The sequence below is a fragment of the Poecilia reticulata genome, linkage group LG7, assembly GCF_000633615.1.
Source record: "Poecilia reticulata strain Guanapo linkage group LG7, Guppy_female_1.0+MT, whole genome shotgun sequence".
NCBI lineage: Eukaryota > Metazoa > Chordata > Actinopteri > Cyprinodontiformes > Poeciliidae > Poecilia > Poecilia reticulata.
In genome coordinates, this window is record NC_024337.1 from 3,800,071 (window position 1) to 3,823,788 (window position 23,718).

The following is a 23,718-nucleotide window of genomic DNA, read 5'->3' on the forward strand; positions in this document are numbered from 1 at the left end:
GAGCTGGAAGAAGTGGCTGGGGAGAGGGAAGTCTGGGCCTCCCTTCTGAAGCTGCTGCCCCCGCGACCCGACCCCGGATAAGCGGAAGAAAATGGATGGATGGATGGATGGATGGATGGATGGATGGATGGATGGATGGATGGATGGATGGATGGTGTGCCGATCGATCGGCCACCGATCATAATCGGCCAATTTCCGTGAAAAAGTATGATCGGTGATCGCCGATCACGGTCTCTTGTTGCCGATCACACAAACCAATCACCTGCATCTCATTTTGCAGCCTGCCTGTGCAGCTRGTCTCCTCTTTCCTTCACACTACGCAAACGCGCAGCAACAAATCCTAAGCGATGTCGTGTGAAACTATAACACACTAAGTGAATGGGGAAGTTTGCGTGTTGCGGCGGAAAATTGAAGCAGTCAAACTACATCTACATGACGAATCTAATATGGCATAAAAACAACGCCATACTTGACGGAGTTTTTCTACATCGAGGCTCACTGCAGTAAAAAAGACATATGGAGCGATCACATAGCAGGTAAAGCAGCGCACAGCTACAAACACTCACCCAGATTAGCATGACGGTCAGAAAGCTAAACAAATAACCCACAAAATTATTTAAGTCTTCGAGCTGCGGTGTAAGACTGCTGGTTCTGCTCTCGCTGTTGAACCGCCGCTACGCACTACAGGTGAATATTTGACAGACAAAGCTCCGCTTCTGCTCCACCTGGTAGTGACTCTCACACCGAACCTCTGCTTAAAGCTGCAGTGTCTAACTTAAAAAACTAAATTTTACATACGTATTAAAACTTTTGCTGCCCTAACATGAGACAGGTAATCTCTGAAAAAAATAATCGATCTCTTCTCTGTTCTGCATAATTACTCCGCTCAGTCAGAAACAGCCAATCAGAACTAGTAGTAATCAKCTAGCCGCCATGCTATCAGGAAGTTTTCATGCAGTAACTCAGGATTGTTTATTATAATGGATCCTGTATTTGCCTTTGAATGTTAAGTTTTATACTTGAATTTGTTGGCAATGTTGAGAGGTTTTAGTTTTGACTCTGCATTATTTAACCACTTCAGAGCTTCCATATGTTTTCAGTCTGTTAAAGATAGTATTACAGATGGCAGTACAATTTGTGCAATGCTTGTTTTGTTTTTTTCTTGGTAAAAGTTATTAAAGACAAGTTTTTGTCTAAATTAAGGTGAATTTATGGTTCCTTTTTCCATATAATGTAACCGGTAGTGCTTATGATAAAAAAAAACAATAATTATGTGATCGGTATCGGTGATCAGCCCTCATGGGTGATCGGAATCGGCAAGAAAAAACCTGATCGGCACATCACACACATATATATATTGTATATATGTGTGTGTATATATATATATATATATACATACATATAAACATGTACCCAATATATAATTCAGTATTAATCATTATTTATTTGTGTCATTATTAATCATTATTTATTTATGTTTGTATAGTTATGTATTGATATTACTAAATAATTTATTAAATAAATTATGAACGGCTGTGTGCTTTGTAATATGTTCATCATACATCAATATCAGAATATTCCATTCCCATTCTACGGTTATAGCCACTAAGCATATTTAAATATGCTGAACTATGTATTAAAAAAATATTTAAAAATACAATTGTTTATAAATGTAGCTTTGATAGATGTTTGTATAAGGTTTCCAGTAACAAAAAAGGGTGTTATGATCGATTAAATGTGCGGATACATCATTGTGCCTGCTAAACACACAACCTGAGTGAAATGGTGGACCGCTCCAAGATGGCCGCCCTAAATCTCGTCAGCGACAATAGGTGAGAGCGGTCCATGAGGGGTCTACTCTTATATTATGTCTATGGTCTCACAAACAGTCGCAGAGAGAGGTCTCACAATGCATTGTGGGAAGAATACATATTTCCTGTGACTATTCATATTTTTGTTTAGATAAAATTATTATTTCTCTGAATTTTTGAGTGTGAATTAAAATCCTTAGTATGAAGGCTGACAAATTTCGAGAAATAAATAATTACCGACTGCCTTTGTTTTTATTTTTATTTTGGACCACGAGTGAGAACCACATGTGCGAAGGTAATAGTCAGTCTCATACTGAATCTCATTAAACATAGGGTTCAGCCATTGTACTGTTGCAGTCAATCAGATCAGCCATAAAAATATGTCATTGAAGCTCTTCAGTCATTGGACATTGTTGGTGAAACAAATAAAGCTTCTTAATAATGTATGTTGATGCTCCCTATCAATTTCAGGTGAAAAGAGCAGTCCAGTTGTACAAAGTATAGCTAAAATGTTTGGTTCAAGCTGACCAAACACACTATGGGGCCAAAGTGTGGCCCCGTAGTGCGTTACGGGGCCAAAATTTCTAGTTTTTAATCTGTTATTTAGGTTGCAGTTTTCCAGTCTTTCAGGAAGCCCTGATCATTCATGGAACTTCTTTAGAAAAGTGGACTATGGACGCTGACATTAGTGTTGCAACGTTTAGCACTGAGTTGCTGTTTTAGGCTTGAGACCTTTCTGGCCTGTGGTTTTGGGACTAATTTCTTATAATTCACACTGAAATCATTTTCAGATTCTTATCAAGAACATCCTACTGCATGTCTTCATTTCTTATTCTTCCTTCAAAGTCTGACAGTACCATATGCTATAAGACACCCACACAATGATGTTCCCACCCAAAACCACTGTGCCAAACTTTAAGTTTGCCATAGTGGTTTTGGGTTTAAGTTGGGCTTAACTTTACTGTGTACAATATTTCTCTTCTCAGCTGCTCTGTTCATTGAAATGTAACAGATGATTTAGAATTACTCAGCTAATAACTTGGCTGTCCCATTAGCAAGCTGTATGTTTCAACTCAGCCACTGGTAACTCAAATTAGGAGCTTGTTGCCAACTAGTTTCAAAACCCTGTTAGGCTTACAAAGAAAGATGGGTTGTGCTTCTCCCTTATCCAAGCTACCAACGTTTTTTGTGATGAGAAACATTTACAACATATTTTCTCATTTAACAGCTCACTGATCTTCATTTCCACAAAAATGGAAGCACAGGGTCACCATCCCAAAATAGATGGGAACCACAAAAACTAAATGGAGCAAAAACGTTTTTTTTGTTGTTTTTTTAAAATATGGTACACAGACATAGAATCTACTAAGAATTTATTAAATCTAAAACAATTGAGAGTGGACCCCTGGTATACACAGGGGTTAGCCACCGCAAGAATCTGCCAATAGCTAAACTCCACGAATACTTCAGACCCTCTTTGTAACTGAATAATGTAATATATTAAACACTCTTCATATGCATTAATTTTTACAGTGGAAACCGTCTTAGTGCCACTGTAAAAGCTGACATTCACTTTCTTATTCATCTCCATTCTTGGAGCATACAGCCAATCAGCAACAAAGAAAATACAAGGCGCTCTGGGTAATGCAAACACTGGCCAATAGAACATCAAGCAGCATTACACCTAGGTCAAAGCTTTCCAATCTGCATTTTATTTTGAATATTTTAGATCTGCTCTAAAAAAAATTTAACATTTAAAAAACAATGGTAAATGGGCAATTTTCCATGAATAACCGAGTCACGTTGCACAGAAAAATCTGCAAATAGCTAAATCCACAAATGCTGAAGTTTTATCCATCGATCGATCGATTGATGGATAAAACTTTATTAATCCCAGGGAAATTGTAGTTCAGTCTCCCACACAGCACCAACACATTAAACAAAATATCAATACTTAATTTTTTTTACATTAACAGCCCGTTCCTATAGTCCCTCTATTTCTATTGTACATTCCTTGTGGGTGCTGACCACAGTATCAGACGTGATGTTATTCATCCTGACGAACTGTGGTCTGTTGGTAAGGTAGTTGCAAATTCAGGTGACCAGGCAGGAGTCCACTTTCATTCTAGTAAGTTTTTCCAGGAGTGCAGGGGGCTGGATCGTATTAAAGGCACTTGAAAAATCCAAGAAGATGATCCTGACTTTGCCACTTCCCATGTCCAGGTGCGAGTGGGCTCGATGTAGGAAGTGGATAATGGCATCCTCCACTCCAACCTCTGCCCTGTAGGCAAACTGCAGGAGGTCTTCAGCATCCTGTATCTGCATTCTGAGGTGGTTGAGGAAGAGCCTCTCCGGAGTCTTCATCAGATGCGATGTCAGTGCCACCGGTTTGAAGTCATTCAGCTGGACCTGCTCTTCTTAGGGACAGGAATGATGCAGGATGTCTTCCAGAGCATGGGCACGCTCCCAATTTGCAGGCTAAGGTTGAAGATTCTTTGTAATGGCTCCCCGAGCTCAGTAGCACAGATCTTGAGAATCCGAGGGGATATTCTGTCGGGTCCTGCAGCTTTTCGTGGTCGAAGCGTCCTCAGTTCTGCCTCACCAGGCGTAAAGTGTGGGAAAGAAAGGAGAGGGGCTACTAGGCTGCCTTGGAGAAGGAGGTTGGTTCAGAGGGCTGGTATAGGATAGATGTGAGGCGAGGATGCCATAATGGTGGAATGACTGCACCTGCTGGCCACAAGGAGGATGTACTGGGGGAGAGCACTGGGGCAGAGCAGATGTAGTAATGGTGGCGGGTGAAGCATAATGGCTAAATCTATTGAAAAAGTTATTCAGTTCATTAGCTCTCCATTTACTTCCTCCCTCTGTGGTAGTCGGAGCTTTGTGCCCTGTAATGGTTCTGAAACCATCCCAGACATCACTTAAGCAGTTTTTCCTCATCTTCTGCTCCACCTTCCTCCTGTAGCAGTCCTTTGCCTTCCTCAGACAATGTTTCACCTCCCTTTATGCTGCCTTTATCTTCTCCTTATCCTAGTCCTGAAAGCTGCCTTCTTCTGGTTGAGGACAGCATTGAGTCCTTGTGCCACCCATGGTTTATTATTTGGGTAGCATTAGACAGTTTTGGGGCGGGGGGGGCACCATATCTACACAGAAATTAAGGTAATCTGTGAGACAGCAAGTCTCCCCCTCTAGATCCTCACCATGAGCTCCCAGCAGCACATCCCAGTTTGTGATGTTGAAACAGTCTCTCAGGGCCTCCTCTGCTTCAGGAGTCCATCTTCTGATGGAGCGAGTGGAGACACCCTGACTTTGGACCAGGGGGGTGTACTGGGGCTGTATGTACACCAGGTTGTGGTCTGATTTGACCAATGGGGGAAGGCCAACAGCCTTATAGCCATCTTTTACATTGGTGTACAGTAAATCAATTATCCTGTTTTTCCTGGTGGGACAATTGACAACCTGGTGAGAGTGGAATCCAAGGTGACATGATTAAAATCTCCAGATATTATTATGAGGGCTTCAGGATGTTGCAACTGAAGTTGTGTTGTGACAATGTGTATATTTTGACAGACAGCAGCTGGCTCCGCCCTTGGTGGGATGTAAACACAGATGGAGATCACGTGACTGAACTCTCGGGGAAGGTAGTAGGGACACAGGCTGACAGCCAACAGTTTTAGATCAAGGCAACGCGGCTCTACCTTGACAGTGACATGGCCGGGGTTACACCAACGGTTGTTAACGTAGATGATCAAACCGCCACCTCTGCTTTTTCCACATGCCTTCAGATCCCCATCAGCTCTGATTGTTGTAAATTTGTGCAGAGCAACGGTAGCATACGGTATGCTGTCAGTTAGCCATGTCTCCGTCAAGATGAACAAGCTGCACTCACGATATGTCCGCTGATTCTCCAACGCGGACATCTCATCCATCTTATTGTGTAGTGAGTTGAAGTTCTCTATGGTCATGGAGAACTTCAACCATGACCATGGCTAGGCCTGTTCGATTATCGGCAGGCCTAGCCTTTAGCTTAGCACTTAGCACTATTTGTGTTTGTGGGGTGATGATTGCTGTGTCATTCAGTCACTAATACTAATATCAATACTAAAATCGGCCCCTGCTGATGTTGGTGCCGATATAAAGTGCATCCTTAAATAGCACCACAAAATAAAGTGATATTTCTTATCAGCCACCCCTGAGGTCAGTATGCCTTATTTAATTCAGTTAATTTTGCTTTTGAAAAGTTTTCACACTTGCATAAAAACATATCTAGACTTCGGTTCATACAAGATTCTCAATCATCTTGGGATCACTTTGGTTTCACAATGTTTGCACAAAAAAATAAAAGCAATAATTACAGTAATTATTAGTTTTACAGTAACTAATTCAGTAGTTCTCATTTCTGGTCCTCAGTGCTTGCATTCCTTTTTCTTTTTTTCCCCATGTGTCTCTTCTCCAGAACACCAGATTCAGATGACTGCATTGGTTCCTCAGCATGCTAGCGGTTTCTAAGTGTGTGTTCAGTAAAGCAGAGAAACACATAAAACACACAAGACAGGTGGTCCTGTGGTACAGCACTGAAAACCATTGATCTAATTGTAACTTGAAAACTTAAAAACAATTATTCCAACTTTGCCTTAAAAGAAAAAAACTAAACAAAAAAACTAATGGTTCCCACGTTGAGAATAATATTACATAAGTTGCCCCCATGTTTGGATATGGACAGAAAAGCTGCTGATAGCTCTGCTAACTATAACTTTTAAATCATGAAACTTAATAAAGGGCAATGCACCATTAGTTACCACACCATGACTGTTTGTGTTTTTAGCAGCTGGAAATATTTCCAAACAGCTGATTTATCTTTCATGGAACTAAAGGGAATATTTTAGAAACCTTCCTTCAGCCAGCTGACAGCCAGTTCACAGCAACTGCAGTACCTTATGCACCATAAGGTTTGAGAAAAGACTAGTCGCTAACCATGTTTCCATCAACGTTTCTTATGTGCATTTTGAAGTATCACATTAGACAAGGTTGACAGAAAAAATTCAACATAACTTCCTCAATTTTACAAAAGACTTTTCACGCTCGCTTGAGATGGTTGAGCCTTGAGGAGATTTTAATATTACATTCAAGAAAGCTTCAAAGATCAAATTCATGCTTCAAAAACACATTTATTCTGCAGTTTTCACATACTTTGCCACAAATTCAACAAGCTGGTATTTAATTTTCTGTCTTGTTTTCATCTTTTCAGACCTTCAGTTCTTTCGCTATCCATGGTCTGACATATGGCATTTCCCAGTTGCTAGTGATAGAATGGGTTGTGATTGTTGTGTAGCTAAACATACCCTTAGACATCCGTCCAGTGGTTGTTATAGCAATGCTTTCTGCCTCTTTCTGGAATACTTACACATTTTTTGTGCCTTGTTTGTCACTCTGTTACACTGATAGTTCCAACTATGAACTCAAAATTCTGCCAAACAAATTTGATTTAAGTGTAGTAGGGCCATCTTCTATTAGCAACTTCTTCAGGCAAAGGCATTGTGACCGCATCTGCCAAGTGTTCACCAGATAGCCTGTACCTCAACGAGAAGTATTGTGATGGTTTAATATTGTGAGATCCCGTATGACGAGACCTTGTTGCAGGCCTACTACAAACACATTTCTTGTTGCCTCCTTGTCCAACAGCACTGAACATTCATACACAAATCCCTCCCATCTGTATAAGAGTATGCAAATAAAAAAAAGTACAAAACCCTGCATGTGTTACTTGTGCAGGAATGGCCCATATTCTATGGCACTTCTCCTGCTCTCAGCTTGCCGCTGTCTGCAGAAAATAACAAATAGTCTGAGCTTCTTCAGTGAGCAACATCCATTCTGGCATGAACCCAGTGTCCCTTGCTCCCTCACTCTGCCTTGCCTTCCCCTGCACACCCCAGCCCCATCCCTTCCATTCCCTCTATAAGGTGAAGAAGTACAAAGAAAGGGATCAGAGCTTTTCCGATTCTTCCCTGGTTATTAACCACCATTTGCTCCCTGGAAGGGCAGTCCCTCCCATTAACCCAACTGATGCTCTTTTCTCATGGAAATCAGCCTGCTGTTGCAGCCACCGCCATCGTTGCTGCTGCCGCCGCCGAAACCGCTGCAGCCTGCAGAGGTGCAAGGAATTGTGGGGGGGATTTGATGAGAAGAAGACCTCCCCCAGACTCTGAAACTGCTCTCTTAGTCGCTCTCTCTCTCATACGCATACATACGCATACATACTGGGCATACTGGGAAAAGAAAAATGCACATATCTCCCCAACAGAACTATGTGGTGTGCGTGTGCATGCTAACACAGAGGCAAACGTGAAACGTGCTGACTCCCAACCACAGGGGCATGGAAGTAATGTATAACAAGCCATGAAGTTAATGAGAAGAAGCTGACTCCACGCAGGCAGGAATACAAGATTTGGGAGAGCAGAAAAAAAATGGATATCATCCGGCATTTTATGACGACACGGAAAACATCGAAGGAGATGAAGACCCGCTTTATCCTTTTAATCCTCAGAGCAAACCCACCCACAAGACACGTCTGGAGATTAGGACTTCCAAGGGGACGGTCGAGATAGTTTTCACCTATTAAATTCACAAAGTCACACTTAAACTTTTAAAACACACACACAAAACCACATCCATCTGTCGGCGCCTCGGAAACCACCACAACAACAAGTGCTACCTCACAAAACGCGCCAAAACGCTCGAAGAAAAGAAGTCTCCAAAATCCCTGCGGGGCATATCCATCACCAACGTTTTGGTGGTTGTGGTGAGAGAGGGGCAAACGTCAACACATGGGTCTCAACTTGCACCGAAACCAGCAGAAACAAAGCCATTGTCTCGTGACAAACTCACTTCCATTTCCTTATTATGTAGCCAGAGGCTTTGATGGTAGGCTGAGAGCTGCAGGGAGGAAGAGAGGATGAGTTGGATTTTAAATTATATTCCGATCTGAAAATGTACCTTAAATGGTGGCACTAAATGTTTCTCTTATTGGAGACTCCTTTAAGGATCATACTGCTGATTTTTGAAAACACCAAATGCAAAAACCACTGCATCCACCTTGCAACTTGTTACTCAATCATCTGTCAAAGTAATTCAATACAGTTTGATACCATCAGTTGATGGATTCCCAACCTGCTGGTTCCAGTTTTTACAAGGGATGCGCTGATCCACTTTTTTCATTTCCAACACGGATGTAAATATCAGAGGTTTAGTATCGGCCAATACCGATCCAATACAGAAAAACAGTGCTGAATTGGCCTTAAAAGTTATTAGTTTTTTTAAACACAGTCATAAATGTACTGAATTACAAATTTCTTTCAGAACTCTGCACCAGTGCAGCTCACTTGCATACACCAACAGAAACACAAGCTTGGTCAAACATGCAAAAAAACACAACTTTAATTTGTTCAGTCAGTGCCATTAGGAGTACAACGGCCAATGTAAATAACAGAAAAATGTAAACTGGCAAAAACCATAGATTGACAATCTTGGTCAAACGTGTAAAAAAAAATAGACTGCAACAAACCTTTCAAGTGGTTCAGAAAGTGCAATAAAAAAAATTACATAAACAAAACGACAGAAACAAGAAATAAAATGAATTCTCTGAAGTTTCCGTAAACAAAGCTGTCCTTCAAAAAAGGTCAAAAGACTGAAGACTTTTGGTAAAAAGAGAGAAAAGAGAAAAACAATAAATCATGCAAAAGGAAATGATTGAGCTTTTTAATTTATCGATTAATTTATTTATTGCTTATTGTACTTTTTTTGCCATTTTATTCAACTCAAAAAAAAGGAAAATCAAAGTAAACACTGTTGATAAATGAGTTTATAGCTAAAGATGGTAAAAGTTCTTTGTTTTGATATAATTAATAAATTTTAGAAAATAAAAAAATTAAGTCTGATCACTAGTGTCTGGCCAAACGATCACCAAATGAAAACCTATCCGATTCTGATTTCTGGCCCAGCCACAGCAGAATCTCTAAATGCTAAGGTGTGAAAAACTTTAACACAGTTAAAGTGTCTTTCCATAAAATTTTCATTGTTGCACTTCATTTCTTTATTTTAAATATTAAATAAATACATAAATCACCATCAGGTGAATAACTTTTAAATTAATACTTTAAAAAAAAAAGAAAAAGTGCATTCTTCCCCATTAAAAATAAAGCATATACCATGTACACATTTTATTTGTTTTAAACTATTGTGCTTCAGAAAATAAAATACTTTCCAACTAGGCAATAACTATCCAAATCTTAATTCATAATCAAATTAATATATTTAGTTTGTGTTTTGCAACACAAATATTAAGTATGACCTCTCAAGTTGAATCAAAGCATCACTTTTAAAGCAGATCTAAAGTTTTTGTAGATTTTTTTTTTTTTTTTACGATTATACATGATCAAATGAGAAATGTATAAAGCAACAGAGTGTTAAAACAATCCACGTTTGGGTGTGTGAGGGGCAGGTCTGTTTTCCTGTACAATCCCAGGATGTGTGAATGCAGCTGATGTCATGAAAACACCATAACCCAAAGTTCAGAGCGAGTTCATGCTGTTTGGCTCGATGAGGAAAACGAACAACAGTAATCTTCTAATGAACTACAGAAAACATCCTAGCAGCAAAACTGGGGAGGGGGGGAAAACTCGCAGAGAGGAACAGCGCAGCGCAGAACAGCAGCTTCTTTAAACTTCAACTCTTTCTGCTCGTTTTCACACTTAAGTGGCAACAAAGCCTGAGGCAAAAGCAGCTATCAGTAACAAGTGCACAAGCTGGGTCCACACATTATGAACCCAACAACCCCTTCCTCCCCCCACCCCCTCTTTTTTTTTTTTTAGAAGGCTCCTGCTTGTTGTTTACTCTCTTGCAAGGCGAAAGATTCTTTTCGAAAAATCCGATCAGGAGGCACAAACCACAGCGAACGGTTTGTTTCGGAGACAATAACATTAATATTAAATGTGAAAATAACAAAGAATGCATGTTGCGGGCCGCTTGAGTCAGAGTGCAACTTTCAGCCAAGTTTTCTCCTCTGGACTAAAGCAACACAAACAACAGGACGTTCAGTCCGCCCCCCTCCTCCTGTCCTCTGCAGCGCCAGGCATGCCACACTTCAGAATTATTCCCAAACTGGTTCCGACTCACCGAAATCACCCCAAAAAAATTTAAAAAATTTTTTTAAAAACTCAACGAAACGTGCAACTGCACCGTAGTTTCATGGAACACAATCAGCGTCAGAGTTTATCAAACTCGGCAGACTGATTTTAGGCTGCCAAAAAAAAAACTGCGAAACGAGTGTTTAGGGAATCGGATCATGCGGGCCGTCCGCAAGGGTCCTCCTGCACGTCAGTCAGCACAAGTTCACCTACAGCCCGGAAAGTTGCCTCAAAGCCCGCACGTGCACGCGTGAAGACGGTCATCTACTTTACAGTAGAAGGAGAAAGAGGGAAAAAATGAAGCAAGTTTACTCACCGAAAACTTTCCAGCACCGCATTAGTCAAATTCACATGGAGTCCCGGTGAGCTTCAGCTTCCATTTCTGCCCCCCTCCCACCCACTCTCCACCTCCGGTCCGGAGTACAGTCCAGCCGCAGCGGTTCCTACGTCCCACCGCTCCCACGCTTCCCGTTTTCTCCCGTTTGATCCGCGCGGCGGAGACTTTTATTATCCGCTACTGGGTCTGCTCTGTATCCGAGGCCCGAGAGTATGCCTGGCTCTGCCTCTCAGGCTGCTGCGGAGTTATGGGGCGGCATTGTGAGAGTGTGACGTCAGGCCACTTTCACAAACTTTTTTTTTTTTTTTTTTTTTTGGAACCAGTCACAGCAGCATGTATTTACTGGTGTTTTCAGCTGCCAGTCCTCCCCGCTGCAATTTGTGACCCAGTTTAAACACCTGCAGCTGAGCTTCTTCCACAACCTTGCACCTTCTCATCTGCTAAACAACAATACTTTTGCTCCTTCATTTTTTTCCTAATATTTTTTCCTAATATTGAAAGCTATTGATATTTTTTAAACAATTGATTGGTCTCAATTGCTTTCAGGAGAAGATATTTCAAATTCTAAGTTGGAAAAAAACAGACTTTAACGCCCTAATGTTGAAACATCGAAACCGTAGAGTCACCAATCCCAACGCGAAAAATTCAAAATGGCTCCCGCTCATTTAACACATAGTTAGTGCAGCAGTAATAAACAGGCTTATTTGCAATGCTTTTCGGAGAAAGAATAGTTTTATTAGTCACAAACTTAATAATACACAACATATGTCAATGAGCACATTCCTGTACAGCCTGAACATATAAAACATAGAAAAATACGTGCTTATTAGATAGTTTTGCTAATAGCAATTAGCCTGGTCGCTTAGCCAATCCCTGGTTTACAGATTTAAGAGTTTTTATCCACAGAATAATAAATTAAAATGTGTGTATTTTAAAAAGTTTGATTTGCTTTTTAGATTTAAAAAGTAAAGTAAAACTAGTGGAAAACACAAACAAAAAACTGGCCCATCTTTTGACAACTTCTATAATTTAACTTGCATTAACAAAAGGTTCACCCTGTGACCTCAATGCTGATGTATGGTAGGGATGAACATTTCACATTTTCAAAACTTGTTTGTTTTGTAAATTTTTGTTAAATAAAGAATGACATTTGAAAATGAAAATAAATGTAACACTTTTCCATGTCCAAACCTATTTGTCTTTAGTTTATGTTTGTTTTGACCTGAAATCAAATTTGGGGTGTTACATAATTCCACAAAAGATAGAGAAAACAGCCTATGTTTTCAATAAATATTTTATGTTTCAAAATATTTTATTTTTATTATTATTGTTATTCGTTTCTTATGAGAAAATTAATACAAAAAAGTATACAAATCCAAAAGCAAGCAACTTCCAAAATATTTAAAAAGACATTTAGATTTTTGGGGTCTTAAGAAGATTGTGTGTGTGTTTTTTTTTTGTTTGTTTGTTTTGTTTTTGTTTTTTGTTTGTTTTTTGGAGGGGATTCTAATAATTTATTATTCTCAGATATATTATCTAATTAATGTCTTCTTAAAGGCTGTTCTAACAAAACTGTTAAAACGTGACTGCTAAAACATGTTAAAACAAAACTAGTTTGTTTAGTTTTTTTATCCATCATATTTGTTATAACTCCCCTTCCCTCCCCCCCACAACAAAACAAATTGAATGCACACAGGCCTCGGCTAAATTTAAGTAAATACAACTGAAAGTTTTAGTTTTCTTTATTATTTTCTGGCACTCTGCAACTAAATTATAAATTATACTAAATCATGTAAGCAGTATAATTTACAAGAAGAAACGTTTGTAGTAGTTAATTTTGTAATTAAATTATTTTATTCAAGCAATTTTACTCTATAATTTTATTACTTTAAAAAATGAGCTTATGACTTTATAGTTATTTTTATTGTATTTTATTATAATATCAACAATATATTATTATTATTATTATTATTATTATTATTATTATTATTATTATTATTATTATTATTATTATTATTATTATTATTATTATTATTAACTAAAAACAACATGGTGTTTCCGTCCCCTGTGTTCCAGCAGAGGTGGTCTCTCCCGCCTCATATAAGGGCTATATGATTTTCGGGTTTGTGGGGGTGAGGGTCAGCGGAGGGAAGGTGAGGGAGGGGAGGAGAGGGGTGAAAGGATTACTTCCAGGGCACATCAGCTCGTTTCCTCACCGACAGCGACCCCCACACATTCTCTCAGCCATGCACACCTCTGCCCCCCCGCACCTCCGATCCCGTAGGGCGAATATGTTTATGCGGAGACAGAACAGGGAGGTGGGAACAGCGGGAAGCTTCAGTCAGGCTGCATTCAAGTTCTGCTCAAATTTAAAAATAAGAATTTCTTTAAAAAATCCCGAGTTATTTTATTTTTATCATTGTATATCGTCTTTGTAAATAAATGTTCTGTTAAGAATTTTTTTTATTTTTTATCTCAGGTTTTAATTTATTTGCATTCTTAAGTAAAAATGGTTTGAATCTTCATGGATCCTGGTTTTATGTTGCTTTTGTCCTTAAATAAACTTGACTTTAAATATGCAATTTCTCAGGTGGTTCACCTTGAAATATAAAACGCCTACAAATGACGCAAACATTCACTCATAACTTTGCATCACACACGTTTTCCGAAAGTCGCTCAAACTTAAAATGCAGATTTCCGACCGCACACGAACGCAACAGAGCGGGGTTGTATGGCTGTTGTTCTGTGTAGAGACCAGCGGTTTACCTGGGAGAACATAGACAGACCCCAGGTTCTACCTTTTGTTTGTAACTCCCAAACCGGAGGGAAAATGGAGAGAAAACATTAAACTTTTTTTTTTTTCATGTTTTTTCGTCAATCTTCTGTTTTGGAGCCACCTGAAGCGGCTGTCTTATTTGTGGACATCGGCATGCAGAAAACCCGCAATTTGTTTTGACTTTTAAATGGTCACGTGTCAGGTAACGTTTTTGTTTCACCGCAGGCCAAGAAATGATAACTAATAGTTAAAAGTAAGTGGGAAAAGTTTGGTTTTAAGATGTTTTCCTCCGGGGGGAAAAATACGTCATTAAAAGGATGAAAAATACATTCAAATAAGACAGAGATGTTCTAGATTTATTGAATTGTATTTTATTTTAATTTCAGGACTCATACATATTTCAGCATTATTTGTTTGTCTTTAGATAACTGTCAATTAAAAATCTGCCTTATAGTAAAGAAATAAAGGAAGTAAGGGAGAAAGAAACAAAAAAAGAAAGCAACAAAGGGAGATAGAAATCTCTCCTTGATTGCAGTAGTTTTTAAAATTTGAAAATAAATTAACTTGACCCCTAATTTATTTTCATTTGTTAATTTTCTTTCAGTTATTTGGACAACAGAAAATAGGAAAATGACCAACCACTCATCAAGCAGAAAATGTGATAAAATGCTTGAAGCTGATTGTACTCACCTTTTGTTCTGCTTGTTCCACATCACTGCATATCGAGTATAGGCTGCAGGTCTATTTCATATAGTACCTCAGATAATCACATAAACAAATGAAGAACAAAACAGTTAAAATTTAGATCTTGGTTTAGTGTGAATATACCTTTGTTCAATAGTATTTTAAAGATAAATTATCCTCAAGATAAACAATATATTGATAATAAGATGACATCAAATGTTTGAAGACATCTAACTTGAGGCCTGCTCAATAGTTTAGATAATAATAAATGAAGTTAGTTCTTGTTCAATTTGATCAGTCCTCCTAATAAGTTATTATCTCATTAATATGTCTTCATGTATCCTGAAAATATTCTGGGTTTTTTTTTATGTTCAGCCAAATTGTCATCTTATGAAGAGATATTTTCCGCACCACAGTAACAGTTCTAGTCTAGACAGAATTATTTAATTTAAAAAAGAAAAAGTTGAGAGACGTACTAGAAAACAGACAGAAGGATTCTGATGTTTTATGTCTTAAAAAAAACAAAAAACTTTATGATTATAACCTGAACAACTTAAAGCAATTTGACACACTGAAAACTCAGGTTCCATTTCTGTCTCGAAAGAAACTCTCAAACTGGTTGATCTTTATTATTATTATTATTATTATTATTATTATTATTATTATTATTATTATTATTATTATTATTATTATTATTATTTCAGTTGTGCTATTTCTGTCTCAATTAGCTAACGGTTAAAAACAAGTGCTTTGAACAGAAGGTCTGTGCTGTTTTCAGTGCAGAAATTTGGAACTAGCTGTAAATCCTGACTGGTCCTGTATGAGAATAATGATCAGTTTGATTGCAAAAAAAAAAAGAAAAAAGTAACAACTAATTGATTTTTTAAAAATGTCTTCCTCATCTGTGGTAATGAATCATAATTTGGCATTTTTCATGAATATATCTGACTGGATTGATGTCAGAGAGCACCTCTGGTGTTTCCCTACATTTTGGGGGACATGTGCTCAAGTCTGTTAGATATAATAATAATAATAATAATAATAATAATAATAATAATAATAATAATAATAATAATAATAATAATTACAATTTCAGAAGGGCACATTTTTGTCTGGAGGAAAAGGGGGAAGACGCTCTAGCACCACCTAGTGTCTGTCTGTGCCTGACCCTGCTGACTGAAGTTACCCTGGGTTCAGACATCACCTAGCTGGTTGTTAAACGCTCTGAATGAACAGAGTGGTGGAAACGTAATGATGTCCACACCAGAGTCCAGAACTACGTCATCTGGCAGCAAACTCTGGGGGCTCACCTGAAGAGGGCGCTATGAATGCTGAAACTGAATCCAAAGGTGATTCTGCAAAGGAAGGAAGGTGAGAAGAAATGCCGAATAAGAATGGAAGGAAGGAAGGAAAGAGGGAGAGAAGGAAGTGTGAGAGAGAAGTTGGGTTGTGTGTTCCACTGATGTTTTTTTTCCCTCCAGTCGTCTCCCTAGTCTCTCTAGCCGTCTTTAGTCTTGCTCTCCTTGCAGCTCCAGCGATGCCACAGCCCTAAACGGAAGATGAACATAAACGGATAAAGAGAGGGACTGATGGCTTAAAGATGGATGACGTGAAACCATTTCCAGCACTGAGACGGAGAGACCTCTTTGATGAGCCCGTTGTTTATGTGGATGGCGGCGCGGCTGGTTGGTGTTCCAGTCGCAGCTCGGTGGTCTGAGTGATTCTTAACTACATAGCCCAATGCCACATCCCCACTTCCTTTCTCCGTGTCTTTCGTGTCCCCAAACCTTCCCGGAAAAGTTCTCAGATGCACAAACATCCCAAACGCAGGAGCGGCAGCCATGTTTCTGCATATTTCATCTCCCGTACGCCTCATCATGGTCTGATTGGAGCCACAGTGACAAACAGGAAGCCCCTCTCTTTTCAGAGGCTCTGATGAGGAGACAAAATGAAACTAAACGAAGCATCAGGCGTGGAGCAACTCTGCCATGTCAGTTCATCTCTACTTCAGGTTCAGCAACATCAAACATCACTCTGATTGTCAAACACAACATAATCATCTAGAGCACAATAGCAATTAGTAAGAGGGACAGTTTGTTCACATCTGGAGTGCATTTCCTCACCACCAGATTGCCCAGCAGTCCCGTCTTTCTGTTTCTGTGGCGGTGGAAGTAACCATGTGTATGTTTTTATGGGCTTTGTTTAAAGCAGACGGGCGGTTTACATTAGCAGAGATGCGGGCGATAAACAGATTGGAAGAGAAACTGTCAGGACACAAAGAGAGATGTAGCATCTTTCTGTCCTGCTGCACCGACGACCTGTCTGGATTCAAACAGGTTACAAAGTGACTCTTAATTTCATCATTACATCATTAATTACGTGGTTGGACCCTGTGTTATGTTCTGAACAGCTTTCATTCTTCAAGGCATACACTTAACAAGGTGTCGGAGACATTCCTCAGAGATTTCTCCTTCAGCTGAAAGAGAGGTAACGTTTTTCTAATCTGTCTCAAGGTTTGGCCTTCATGTGTGCAGAGATGGTGTCCTACATAATGTGGTTGTAATGCACGGTTATTGTGACTTTTGGTAATCCTCAGAAACGCTCAGCAAATTGTCCACCAACCAGCTCACACAAAGTTCCTAGAAGATGTTGTCTTTGTTTTTATGTAAAGAGGCAGCATAACATCAACTTTTTTGAGCTGTACATTGTCTTATAATGTTATTCCTTCATCAAAAAAATATCAGCAGTGTTGCCTTGATTCTCTGAATCATGTTTGAGAAATCCCTTAATCTCCAATGGCAGCTGTGCAAAAAAAAGAAAGCCTGGTGGGACCAGGTTGATGCTCCTCAGAGCAACAGTTTCCAAGCTTCTGAGCTTCTGTCTCACAGAGCAGCCCTGCCCCCTCTCAGCTCCTTCAGACTAGCCAGGAACAATTAGCAAACACCTGGGGGAACTGCATGTCTGCTGAGTTCACTGTGTGAGCTACTTCTTAGTACAATGTTTGTAAAAAATGTCAAAGGGTTAGTAGAGGAGCTACTTCCTGAAGGCAGAGTTTCAGAAAGAGAAAGAGTTTGTAAAAAGCCAAAGCCCCATTTTCAAGGTGTTAAATTACAAAGTAAATTTTCTTTTAAGTCATATTGGATTTACACAGCATTTTTAGGCTTGATTGTGCTATAAAATAGCATTACCAGCATTAATACATAATTTTACCCTGTGGATGTGGTGGGAAGAAGGAACTGTGAATTGTGGGTGATTTGCCACAGGATGTTTTAAACCACCTGGCTTTATATGAGAATAGAACAGAAACATACTTTATTGTCCCACTTTGGAGAAGTTCAGATGCACCAGCAGTGTGTTAAAGGTAAATAGAAGCATACATATTCAGATTAAGGAAAGAAATTTAAAAATCAGAAAAGTAAGAACAGACTGTACACTAAGGGCAAATTTACAACATAAGAAAAATAATACTGTAAAAAGAATAGCATACAATGTCAAATAAAATGTGCAAGTGAGTCAGTGGCATTCCCTGAACATTTTCACAGAGATTAGGCTGGTAAAGACTAGAATTTTTTTTATCAATATTAAGAAATTATTGACTTAAATAGCTCCTATATCTTGCAGTAAAGTTACTCGCAAGTTAGTTTTGTCTTATTTTAATTATGCTAAGATATTTGCACCAGAAACTAGACTAAAAATAATTTTACAAATTGTGTTTTGCAGTGTACGACGTTAGAATTAAAAATGCAAGTTAACAATATTTATAATATATTAGCTGATTACTATTGCACTCCAAATGACAGCAGGGATGTTATTTGAAATGAAGTAGTTATAAAGTCTCACAGCTGCTGGAGGGGAAGGGTCTGTGATGACGCTCCTTTGAGCACCCTGGATGCAGCAGTCCATTTCTGGGGGAGGAGGGATGACTGTATGGTTTATAAGACATTCAGATATGATGAGTTATAAAATGGATTTTTGCAACATTTGATCAAACAGTTTGGCAGTAATGGCGTTTCAGATGGAAAGCCTCTCTGCTGTGAGTCGATTAGGTTTTCCACATAAATATCAATCTAACTTCTATGTTTTTATTCTGTCTGTTGATAAGATACTGACTGCTCAGAATCCTCCCACCAACCATATCAGTGAGACTCAAACAGAAATGTTTCAGGACATGTGACCGCTGCTCAGATGACGCTTGACTTTAAGGTCTCCTTTCCTCTGACCGTGATGTAACCCCCGGGCAGCTGGCCTGTGATAAACCCTGTGTAGATGCAGGGGGGATGGGGGGGGGGTCTATCTGAGCTGAATTTTCTGGAGTTTTCTGTGACGAGGTGAGGGTATCGCACTAAAGACAGCTGATGTGAGCAGCCTGCAGCAGGTTGATAAGGTGAAGGGTGGAGCCGAGTCCGGTCTGGTGAAACAGCAGAGTCATGAAGTAACGCCACAGGGGGATGAGGAGAGGGGGGGCTAAAAATAACAGCAGACAGCAGACATGACTCTGCCTCTTGTGGTCACCTTTTGAACAGATTGAAACTGGAACAGTTAAGGATTCTGGGATGATGACGTTGATGATTTACAGTTGCTTTCATATGAAATTGCAATAAAACCCATTTATGATTGTGGTAATAATGTGACTCACATTACGGTAAAAAGGTTGTCAAAGCGCTTGACAACCTTTTTAATAGAGGAGTGATGTTGTGATGATTTCCTGGACGTGGAGTTTCAGAATGAGCAGGAGTTTTTAAAAGAGACAGAGGGCCAAGTTCAAGTTGTAAAATTACAAAGTCAAAGTTCTCTTATGTCATATTTGATACATATGTAGTTTATTTTTTTTATAACAACAGAAGGTAACTTGATTGTGTTATAATATGACATTATGTGCCTGGAAAATACATAATTCTGCCCCTTTAATAATACACAGGAGTGGCTGTTAGAGGTAGAAATTAGGTGAGATTTCAGGACAGAAAATAACAACAAACTGTAAAGTTAGGTAGGAATTTAAATTAGCTCCACTGAATCCATAAAGGCTATCTTTGATCATTCTACGCTTCATCTGTTGGTCAGATGAACCATTATTACACAGTTTGATTGTATTTTTACATGTATTTCATACCTGCTGATATTGTGCAGGTTATGAACTGTTGAATCTGGCAGATATGTTTTTGACTTGAGCTAGAAGATATTATTTGTTGTGAAAGTAACTTATTAACTGAGTAATCATATCAGTTAGCTTGAATTTAATGCCAACATTGGCGACAAGGTACAATTTAAACATTTGAATTGGTCATTAAAATGATAAGGAAGCGCTTCACTTCCAAGAACTGGGAATTAATTTAGAAGCATTATCTTGTTTAAATGAGAAAAGGTTCTTGTTTTAACGAGATTTTAAAAATTTGTTGTAACAAGAAAGTTTCTTGTTTTTTAACAGGCTTGCGTCTTGATATTACAAGTTTTTCCCGTTGTAATAACAGTATCTTGTTCAAACGAGATTCGAAACTCATTGAAACGAGAAGTTTCTTATTTATAACAATTTGAGAATAACTCATTATAAAAAGAAAATGTCTCGTTTCAGCAATATACGTTCTTGTTGGAACAAGAAAACTTCTCACTTTTAAGACTAGGTTTCTTGTTTTAATGAGATAGAAAATTCATCTTCTTGCAACAACAACCTTTACACTTTAGGAGCTTTTGAATCTCATTTTAAGAAGAAATTTAATCATTGAAACAAGCTACTGCTCATGAATCTATTTCCAAGCTCTGGCACTACTTCGGTAGAATTTAATTAATTTGCTTCATGGCTTTTTATGTAATTTGACGCATAATTAAAAACACTGATCAAAATCTAGCAATTTCAAATATATGCAAATTGTTAGTCAGTTGCAAAGCTAAATATGTGCAAGTTTGGTGTGGAACAATTTTTTATGACAAAAACGGTTTAATCCAGGTGTGTCCAAACTTTTTGACGTGTGCCAAAATTGTTGTGTAAAAACGAAAAAATATATATATCATATATATATATATAGTCAAAGTAATAATTACTAATACTAATTATAGTAATAATTACTATACTGAAAGTCAGTAATAATTTGTTCATTTGCACCTCTGCTATAAATTTGTGTCAGTCTTGAACTGCAGTTGGAGCCACAGAACTCAATCCAAGAACCACAAGTGGACCCCGAGCCACACTTTGGACCCCTCTGGTTTCATTTGTAAAAAGCCCTTCAGTTGGTCTTCTCTTCAATACACAAATTATCTTTTAAAAAAATCCTTAAAATTTGGTGTTTGAATTCATTTTTGTGATTATTTTCAAGAAAGCTCATCTCTTCTTGCTCTGTCATTTAAGCTTCAGAAACTCAATTTTTGTACCAAAAATCAGAAAAGGACATAGTATGTTTTTTTGGGGGGGGGTTTTCTGATGAAAGTATGAAATGACAGTGTTGAGTTTAACCGAAAGCCAGCTTGTCAGTCACCACACAGAAAGGTTTCGGCTGGCTTGTTACAGGCCACTGTGAGGGCCTGTTACCCTGCACCAACAGCAACCAGGTTAACACTCACAGCAGAAAACCAGGGGCAGCAGAAGTGATATACTTGTGTGTGTGTGTGTGTGTGTGTGTGTGTGTGTGTGTGTGTGTGCGTGCGTGCGTGCGTGCGTGTGCACATTTCCTAATGAGCTGCAAACGTCTTCCTCTGCTGCCACACAAGGTGAGGTGTTGCGTATGAGGAACTTAAAGCGTCAAAAAGGGAAATGAAATTGTCAGAACACCAAGCAGTGAGTCAAGAGACGCAGAAACGGATACTGTAGGAGAACATTTTCCGCCTTTAATTTAATTGTTTCTATCCAGAAAAAAAAAAAAAAACAAACAAAAAAAAACAAAGAAACATACCGGCCTGAAAGAAAGCGTCTCTCATGCCGACTCTCTTTTGCATACTGGGGTTGTGAGTTGTGGTTCGCTGCATTGTTATCATTGCTGTCATCGCTAACAATGAAAAACAGTGTGTGTTCAGGCGATGGGGGAGGAGCAGACACACACACACACACACAACGACACAGGAAAAGAAGGAAAGAGCAGCCAGCTGTCGGGCGTCAGAGAAAAAAAGAAGAGTGAAAAAAAAATGTGTGTGATTGAGTACAAAAGGAGAGTATGTTGGAGTGAACTGGCTGAGCTGGAGGATGTAGAGGGATTAGGAAAAGTCTGTAGGACTCTAAAGGAAAATGCTACTCTTCGTTGTTTCACCTCCTGTTGTTATAAGTTTGTGACATCTTAACAAGATGTCTCTTCTCCTCTCTGATTCGGAGTAAATTACCAGCAACAAATTGTGTGTAGATCACAGGGCTTGTGTTGCCCAGCCTCTCAGCAGCGGATAATGAGCTCCTTAATGTGACATATTTAACCAATTATCAGTTGGTTCAAGACAAACATGGCAGGCTGGCAGAGAGTCCACACGTCTGAAATCAAAGTTTCACGACCGCACCCCTTAAGGCCATATGTTGCCATGCCTTCCCCGCTCCATGAGTCTGGCCATGTTGAGCACACATGTGAAGATCTATTGATGACCAAATAATGACAGCGTTCTGGAAGTACTGCCCTTCAGCCCACTCAAGTCCTTGTCGCTCAACTGATCGACTCCATCTGATTCTGGAGAGGAATCTGGTTTGACGAAATCAGATGCATTTTCTTCTTTTCTTTCTCACTATTGAACCTTTTGCTGAAATCAGAAGATGAGGATAGAAAACTTCAGAGGTTTATTGTGTTCATCGTACATAATCAGTCTCAAACATCCCTCACTTATACCCACTTATCCTTGCAGGTATAGTGCTTACCTCCAGCAGTCATTGGGCTAGATAGGTCGGCAGTCCATCAACACACTTTCACACCCAGAGACAAGTTAGAGAGTCCAGTTACCCAACAGTCATGTTTTTGGACAGTGAAGGGAAGTGAAGGTACCCAGAGAGAACCCACATATCCACAGGGAGAACATGCAAAACCATGCAGGATTTGTACACAGGATGTTCTTCCAGCTAGTGCAGCTCGATAAATTAAAGGAAAATAAACGTGCTTGACGGAAGCACTGCAATTTCGGAAAGAATTATGATTTTCAACAAAAGCTGTTATGCTAGGAAGAGATGGTTTTTCAGCACTTTTTTCATATCGTACCAGTCACGTGAAGACGCCAAAGAAGACAACAGGAAGTTTATACTTTTCAGGCCCTTTTATATGGAATAGATTTTAGCACCTTTGGATGTCCACATAGGCTAGGTGGTCTTAATCATTGATATTTTAGGCTTCTGCTTGTGTTGCATGTCTGAAGGGGTAGAGGTTATTGATCACTACTACAAAGACAACTTGGAAGAGAAAATAAACTAAAATGCTTTCTATGTCTTCAATATCGATCCACCAGGCCTGATTTGACCAATATAAAACAAAATTAGTTTTGACCATTGCCCTCAGTCCAGCTGAATAAAACAACAGCCACAAATATATTAACAAAACATCAACTTTTAGAATGCTTTTCTTTCTCACTTTTATTCTCTATTAAATAATTGTTGCATTTGTTTAGCATAAATGCTATGCTAGCTCCAGGAGAAGGCAGCTTGATAAATTTGACTAGCAGCCAGGAGGATGACAATACGTAAATGAACGTTTAAATAAATTATATTAAGTTGTGTTTTATCACAATGATTAATGAATAGATTTGATAAGAAAAGCTGCTGAAAACATTCTGATTTAAAAAATGTATTAGATTCAATTTCTGTATTTTTGTTATTTTCCCCCCTCTCACTTTGCTAGTTTTCTGAAGCCCCCCTAGCGCCCTCTAGTGCCGTGGCACTCACTTTAAAAACCTCTGCTTCACATAGTAATCTTTTCTAATTTCTATCTCTTAACTTTGCGAATGTATCTGCAATTCTAGATACATATGTAAGTAGTATAT

The 23,718-nt window shown here is 38.9% G+C and overlaps 1 protein-coding gene across 2 annotated transcripts in view; it reads right to left on the bottom strand.

Annotated features, from left to right (window-relative positions):
• Window positions 1-11,569, bottom strand: part of plagl2 (pleiomorphic adenoma gene-like 2) — a 57,940-nt gene extending 46,371 nt beyond the window's left edge. For both annotated transcript variants that reach the window (XM_008412852.2, XM_008412851.2), the window contains exon 1: window positions 11,310-11,569. The gene's annotated coding sequence lies outside the window, so the exon portion shown is untranslated. The remainder of the gene's footprint in view (window positions 1-11,309) is intronic.
• Between the last annotated feature and the right edge of the window lie 12,149 nt (window positions 11,570-23,718).